Here is an 8,221-nt window from a genome sequence, read left to right as displayed (position 1 = left end):
CAGTAAATATTGGTGAAGAGTCTTTCTCCCTTTACTTTTCCCCCCTGACACAGGGCTCCTCTGTGTAGCCCTGGCTGTCATAAAACATGCTCAGCAGACCAAGCTGGCCTCAAACTCACAGAGTTCGCCCTGCCTCTACCTCCCATGCTGGAATTACTCAAGTGTGTGTCACCACCATCCAGCTATCCTTTGCTTCCTTTTTGATCTTGCTCTTTCCTTCTCTTTCTTTATTTTTATGTTTTTATATCAGCCTGCAAAGGATCTGTTACAACTTATAATTAATCTACACCCAACAAAGTAAAATAATTTTGAAGAAGCTAGTGCTAAGAAAAAAATAAATGCAACTCTATAGTTACAATGAGAGGAAAGGTAAGCAGATTAAGTAGATACTACTCTACTTGAAACCAGTCCCCGAATCATTGGTTGCAAAGTCTTGATGGATTCATGCTTGGAAGATAGCCTGTCAGTAAGTACTGTATTCTCCCTTTTTAATACAGTGAGATGGTTAACTTAGCTGTCAACTATTAAAGAAACTCTTAGGAAAGTCATCAAGCCAAGCTTTGGGTGTGTATATGAGAATGTTTCCAGAGACAGTCACGCTGTGAGGGTTCTGACTTAATGAATGGTTTACCCCACTATTGAATCCAAATTTGCATACACCATGAAGTATGGATGTAGGGCTTTGTTAGCGGAAGCAGTCACTGGGCTTGTCTTGGGGACCACAAGAACAACTAGAACCCTGCCTGTCACTGCTCTCATTCTTCTGTTCAGCATGATATAAGATGCTTCACAGACGATCCTTAGATATTTTAGCACATCCCTTCTTACTTTCACCAAGAAAGCCACGGAAACCTTCGAGCATTCCTCTTGTCTGCTGGTGCCATGGCACCAAAGAAACAGTGAATGCCGTTGTCCTGCAGGCTGTTAATAGTTCTACAGCTCCAGCCAAGTACCTCATAAATCCACAGTGCGAGAAGGGAAGAGCATTAAGGCTGGAAAAGCTGAGGGGTCAATTCATCTGACCAACAAGTTGCTATTGGTCATGTCGAGGGAGCTGAACTTAGGTCAGAGTGGCACATCTGTCAACACTAATGAGGACAACAAAGGAGAAAACAGGCTAAGCCAGTGACACGATTGTTTCTGAAGCTGCAGCATCTTCATATCTACTCAGGAGAGCAAGTTTTAGCTAGTTGTGACTTATTTAACTAGAGCACAGTCATCATAACCTCCCTTATGCTAACACACAGGATATGTTCAAACAAATTATCTTTGCTGTATTGTCTCCCCCTGAAATTAACTTAACAAGCAAGCATATTCACTATGGCTTTATAAGTGAACACTATAGATATTTCTAGACAATTTGGGGACAGGCTTGGTTTTCATGTAAATGTCTACTTAGGTGACTGTCTTAAATTATCTCATGAAATAGGAAGCACATGCTGTCCAAACATAAGGACCTGGGTTTGGATTTCCAGCACTCATGTAAAGAGCTGGGTGTGACTATGAACAGTGGCTCATGGGAAGGCAGAGGCAGGGAGATGGATCTCTATGAGGTCAAGGCTAGCCTGGTTTCCAGAAGGAGTTTCAGACTAGCCAGGTTTACACAATGAGTGAGTTTCTGTCTCAAAAAAAGAAAAAAAAAAGAAAAGAAAACAAACAAAACAACAGCAGCAACAACAACAACAAAAACCAACCAAACCAACCAAAATAAAACAATAGCTTTGTAGATGTGTATGAGCTTGGAATTCCATTGGTAAGGAAGGTGGAGATAAGAGGCTCTCTGGCCCACCCCACCACCAAGAATATCCCAGAACTTCAGGTGAGTATAAGATCCTATTTCAAGAAGATAAGAAAAAGAGTGATAGAATAGTATGCTTGATGTTCTCTTTTGAGCTTTGACCTTTGCCAAACTCATTTACTTGTGTGTGCACGCACACATGTGTGCACACACACACAAAAAAACCACACAGATATGCATCTGCAACTAAACATGTATAAACAAACACAAACACATGCAGGCACACACACATTTTTTCATTATTATTATTATTATTATTATTATTATTATTATATCTTTTTTCACAGTCCAGTCATTATCCCCCTCCCAGTCTGCCCTCTGACAGTTCCTCATCCCATTCCTCCTCCCCCACCCCATCTCTCCCCACATCACCAGACCACCCCACTCCCTGGGGCCTCAAGTCTCTCATTGAGGCGAGAGCAAACAGTCCTCTGCTGTATAACACATACACTTTTTAAAAAGTGTGATGTATCCACATCATCTTCCTAAATTCAGGGGATGTACAGATGTGAGAAGTGTGTCCAAGGCCATTTAGTAGATACTCCACAATCAGTGTAAACAACATTTAGTAAAAGTCTATTGCTTCATTAATAGACTAACATAGCCTATGGGAAGAATAAAGTTATCAAAAAAGAAATATGGGTTTGTGACATTTTTATGATAGTAGTCATGATAGCCATATGTTTTAAATGAGCACACAAGTTAAATCCAGTTTCTACTCTATTCTGAAAAATAGTATCCAGAGTGAATTGCAAATAACCAGAGGCAATCATATAACTGATGTTCTTTATATTGTTTTAATGGAGTACTTGTAAAAGCAACCTAAATGTCTGATCATTTATTTTGTAAGATAGATGCTGAAATAGATATGGCAGAATTTGTAATATACAACATTGTTAGCCATGCATGAGGCAAGTGCCTTTATCTCTGGAGGAAATAGCAGGTGTCCCTGTTGCTCCATGTCATGTCACATCCTCTTCTGAACTTTGGTCTCAGCAAAAGCTATGGTGGACTGAGACTATGCAACTACAGTTTGAATGAGAATCGTCCAAAAGTCTCATATGTTGAATGTTTGGTCCTCAGTTGGTGAAACTGTTTGGTAAAGATTAGGAGGTGTGGCCTTTCTGGAAGAGGTGTGTCATTGGGGATGGGCTTTTGAAGCCACTCCCATTTAGCTTTCTCTGTCTAGTGGTTTTGTCTCTCAGTAGGAAATCCCTCAGCTACTGGTGCATGTCCATACCTGCCTGCATCATGTTCTTTAGCATCATGCTCATAAACTCTAATCCTCTGAGACTATAAGTCCCAAATCAACTTTATTTATAAATTGTTTTGGTTATGGTATTTTATCACAGCAACAGAAAAGTGACTAAGACGTGGGCTCTTCTGTCCTGACAGAGTCTTAGCAGATGGTTTCCCTCTCCTCTTGTTTCTGACTTAGGAACATCTGCACTTGGTGAGTAAGCACAGATGTGAGATAAAAGGCAGCTAACCATAGGAGGGGGGCAGCCCAGTTGGAGGGCAGTTCTTAAGCTATTGTCTTCTTGACTGATATATTAGTCCATTTTGATTTTATTATTTTGATTTTATTATTATCATGAATAAACTTGGAAACTTTGTAAGGACAGAGGCTCAGTGATCTCATTGACTATCTACTCAAAGGCATGGTGCCATGTTGACTTGTGACTATGTCACAGTGTAGTGTGAATACATTCTGTATCTGGGAGAAGATAACATGCAAAACAGCCATGGGTGGGGCAAGAGGAGGAAGAGACGTTCTTCAGTATATCATGGAAGCATGTCTGCAAATGACCCAAGGAGCTGCCATTAGATCATGTGTTCTATATATCCAACACCTTCCATTGCATCACTGAGGACCAAATTTCAGACACATGAACCCTTGGGGACACATCTGAACATCTTTAGATCATAGTGGGTGATAGCCTAGAGCACCCAACCTCCTAGGAAGAACTCTCAGAACTGAGTTCTCATACTAACCATCTCATCATGCACATGATTGTTGTCTCCTTCCTTGTAGTCTTGTCCTTTCTCACTCCTGTTTTCAATCATCTCCCAAGTCCATTAATTGTCTCTAGCTCTGCCTTCTGAGGGAACATCTATCAGGACAGTGACTAAGACAGTCTTTTCTTTTTATAGGAAAAGGAGTTTTTAGAGCTGAGTGTTTACATAGAATCAGGACAATCTTAGGGGTTTAGAGTCCCCACTGTTTGACTGCCTCTTTAGTCTGAGCTGGAATATGATGGAAATAGACTTAGGCATAAGGGAATCCTGAAAAGCTCAGCTTGATCTTCTTATATTTGCTCCAAAGTATTGTGTTTGGTCCTACTGAGATGGAAGATGTTCCTTAGCAGGGATGTGTATGTCAGAATCACTGACAGTGGTCTTACTTGAGTTTTTGATTGGTTGATTTTGCTTTTGAGACAGGGTTTTTCTGTGTACTCCTGGCTGTTCAGAAAATCTCTTTATAGATATTTCTGACCTAAAACTCAGAGATCTGCCTTCCTCTGCCTCCTGAGTGCTGGGATTAAATGTGTGAACCGCCATACCCATCTATATACTCAAAATAATGTAGGCAGCACATGGTAAAACTGCAGAGGAATATAAGATAGGGAGTGAATGACAAACTCCCTGTCCTGCCTCTTGTCTGTTTCCATGATCAATCAACTTTAATCACACAGGTTTTGGTACTGCAGGTGACCACATAATCTTCAGCGAACCACACATGTCGTAGTGATTTTTTTCATTTAAAAAATATTTAGGGTAAATAGGCATATTTCATCTCCTCAAAATATTCTGTCTGTTATATATTTTGGTTAGTCTTTGAATGATGCTATTTGTAGCTTTGTGCACCGTATTCTGATTCCTGCTATAGATCTTGATGTCTTTTCTTTATTCTACATATTCTATAATTTTTATATAATTATATATAATTAGTATAGGAGTACATTATCCTCCTATGGCTCCATTTACAATTGCCTATTTCATTCTATATTATTGAACTTGCCATTTACATTTAATCCATGATCATAATTATATCTTACATGCTTTGCTCATGCATTCTAAAAGTTTAAGAGAAACAAATGATAAATCCTTATACCAATAGAATTTTGTTCACTGGGGAGTCAAAACTGTTCTGAGATTATAAATCTTTGCCCTGGGCCCCAAAGCACAAGCCTACCCTCCCTGTGATGTCATTAATTCAGTATCTGGGGAATCAGCCCAAGCATCTCCAGCTCAAATTAGTTCATGCTTGAACATAATTACTGCAAAAGAAAATACTTCAGAGTCAGTTCGGCACTTCAAAAACTATCTTTATGCACATGAAAAAGCATTTTTGTTGTTTTACAAAGTAAAACTTACATTTTTATCCTAGGATCTAGTCTAACACATTTCATAATTTCCTAATAATTTCTATTTTTGATCCACGAGTTATTTGTCAGGTGACTTTAACATATTAAGGGTTTCTCAAATATAAGAAGATATTTTGAAAATTGTATTTACTTATATAATGGTCTAAGGGTAAGCTTAGTATGATTCCTACTTTCAAAAATTCATTGACATTAAAGAATACATTGTATATCTCAACAGTTGTAAATAGACTGAGGTTGCCCCATGTTTAAGATATCTACTTTGCTATTACTGCATTTACTGTTTTATTAACATCTCACTTTAAACTGATTCAAGTCTACATAATTCAAGTCTAAGAGATAGGAACTCTCCAAATACTACTTGTAATTGTTTATTTTCATCTTAAATTTATTAATTGTGACCATATGCGTGTGGACAAATATTTGGTGTAGTATTTTATATGGGTATAACATTCAAGTATGTAACAATTTCTAATTAGTATTTTTCATTATTTCCAAGTGACCTTCTAAATTAACACTTTTATCTTGCATCTAGTTTTAAATGAGTGTCATTGTCTCAGTTTTGTATGGTTGCTGATATCGAAGGTTCCCATCACACATGTGCTATCTAGCTCTACCACAGCTCTGAGTCATTTAGTGTTCTTTCTGTTCTTCAGACTGGATAATTTCTGTTCACCTCTCTTAAACCAGACAACACCTAATGTCAGTTCCAACTCCTGCTGAGGACTTGTAGTAAGTTTTTTATTTCAATTATTGTGTTTTCAGTTGAACTTTTGGTTCTTTGAAGAATTTGAATATTTAAGTGATATTCTGTATTTAAGAAACCACTGATTCTATGCTTTCCTTTAAGTTTTTGATTGTGATTTATGTATGAACTTCTTTGTATCACCTCTGTGAACTAAGTCTCGTTTTCATCCAAGGATTAGAACTAGGATACATTTTTGGTGTTTAATTGACCTATTGGGAAGCATTTAATTATGTGATGGCACCAATCAGTTGAATTAGGAGATTGACTTTTTTTTTAACAGTCTTTAACTATTAATATCAGGATAATGAGCTATGTTCATAAAACAGGATAATTTGAAAACTTAAACCAAACAACGAGAAAATAATTCAAAGTACAACTTAGCTTCAAATGCAAGAACTATGGTTGTAAAATACTTAGGAAAACATACTGAGAAAGGAGCTGGAGAGATTGCTCAGTGGTTACAAATGCTTACTACTATTGCAGAGGATCTAAGTACATATATCAGGTAGGTCATAATCATCTTTAATTCTAGTTCCAGGAGATCCTGTACCCTATGGCCTCCATAAATATCTTCATACATATAATGTGCAAAAGTTCATGCAATCACACACACACATACATATAAAAATAGAAAAAGAAAATCTTTAAAAAGTTAAAACCTCTAGAATAAATAATAAGGTTAAGGAATGCTTGTTTAGATATATATCAAGTATAAATAGTGAACAATACAATTGAAAAATTGCACTTTCAAAGACTACCAAAAATTTAAGGCTCTCTGTTCCTCTCTGCTCCAGGGACAACCGTATCTTCTCATGCCGTACCAGCCTCATACCTTAGACATGTTGGTGAAGGTTAGAATGAACAGATTTGGCCATATTGACAATTTGGTTACCAGGGCTGCCAGCTCATCTAGGAAAGTGGTCATTGTTCCTCTCAATGACCCCTTCATTGACCTCAACTACATGATCTACATGTTCCAGTTTGATTCTACCCATGGCAAATTCAATGGCAGAGTCAAAGCTGAGAATGGGAAGTTTGCCATCAACAGGAAGGCCATCCCCATCTTCCAGGAGCGAGATCTCATTAACATCAAATGGGGTGATGTTGATGCTGAGCATATTATGGAGTCTACTGGAGTCTTCACCAACATGGAGAATGCCAGGCACAACTTGAAGGGTGGGCCCAAAGGGTTATTATCTCTGCTCCTTCTGCTGATGCCCTTGTGTTCGTGATCGGTGTGAACCACAAGAAATATGACAACTACTCATTCAAGACTGTCAGCAATGCTTCCTGCATCACCAACTGCTTAGCTCCCTGACCAAGGTAATCTATGATAACTTTGGCATTATGGAAAGACTCATGACCACGGTCCATGAAGTGGACCAGACTATGGGAAGCTCTGACATGATGGCAATGGGGTTGCCCAGAACATCGTCTTTGCATCCACTGGTGCTGCCAAAGCTGTCGGCAAGGTCACCTCAGAGCTGAATGGGAAGCTCACTGGCATAGCATTCCATGTACCTACTCCCAATATTTCCATCCTGGCCCTAACATGCATCTGTAGAAGGCTTTCAAGTTTGATGACATAAATTAGGTGGTGAAGCAGGCATCTGAAGGCCCACTAAAGGGCAGCCTGGGCTACAATGACAACAAGGTTGTCTTCTGCAACTTCAATAGTGATACCCACTCTTCTACCTTTGATGCTTGGGCTGGCATTGTTCTCAATGACAACTTTGGAAAACTCAGTCATGATATGGCAATGGATATTGCTACAGCAACAAAGTGGTAGAACTCATGGTCTAAATGGCCTCCAACGAGTAAGAAGCCCTGGATCACCTGCCCTAGCAAAGACATGAGAACAAGAGAGAGACCCCTGGCTGCTTTGGAGTCCCTGTCCCAACTCAGCCTCCAAACACTGAGAATTTCCATCACAGTTTCTATCCCAGACCCCTAGAATAAAAGGAGACCTACTTTCCTGGATACCATCAATAAACACACACACACACACACACACACACACACACACAATTTAAATATATGTGTCATAGTTTTAGAGGAAATATTTGTAAACCAAATTTTTGGTAAATTACTTATATCCAGACTATGTAATTGATCTTATAGCTTAATAAGACAACAGATGGCCTCCTTTAAATATAATAACTGCACATAGGCATTTCACTGTAGAAAATGTGAAGCTGAAAACTGAAAATTGGACAGTATCATTATTAGTCAGGGAAATACAGATCATCATTCCATTCTTTTATCTATTGGAACAGCTACAATAATGAC

At 38.6% G+C, this 8,221-nt stretch overlaps 1 pseudogene; it reads left to right on the top strand.

The window, feature by feature from the left end:
* Positions 1–6,780: 6,780 nt before the first annotated feature.
* LOC114629164 lies at positions 6,781–7,753 on the top strand (annotated as a pseudogene).
* Positions 7,754–8,221: the final 468 nt, after the last annotated feature.

Source organism: Grammomys surdaster, unplaced genomic scaffold, assembly GCF_004785775.1.
Source record: "Grammomys surdaster isolate TR1022 unplaced genomic scaffold, NIH_TR_1.0 278, whole genome shotgun sequence".
Lineage (NCBI taxonomy): Eukaryota > Metazoa > Chordata > Mammalia > Rodentia > Muridae > Grammomys > Grammomys surdaster.
Note: the sequence above shows the minus strand (reverse complement) of the source record. Positions and strands in the feature narration are given on the sequence as shown.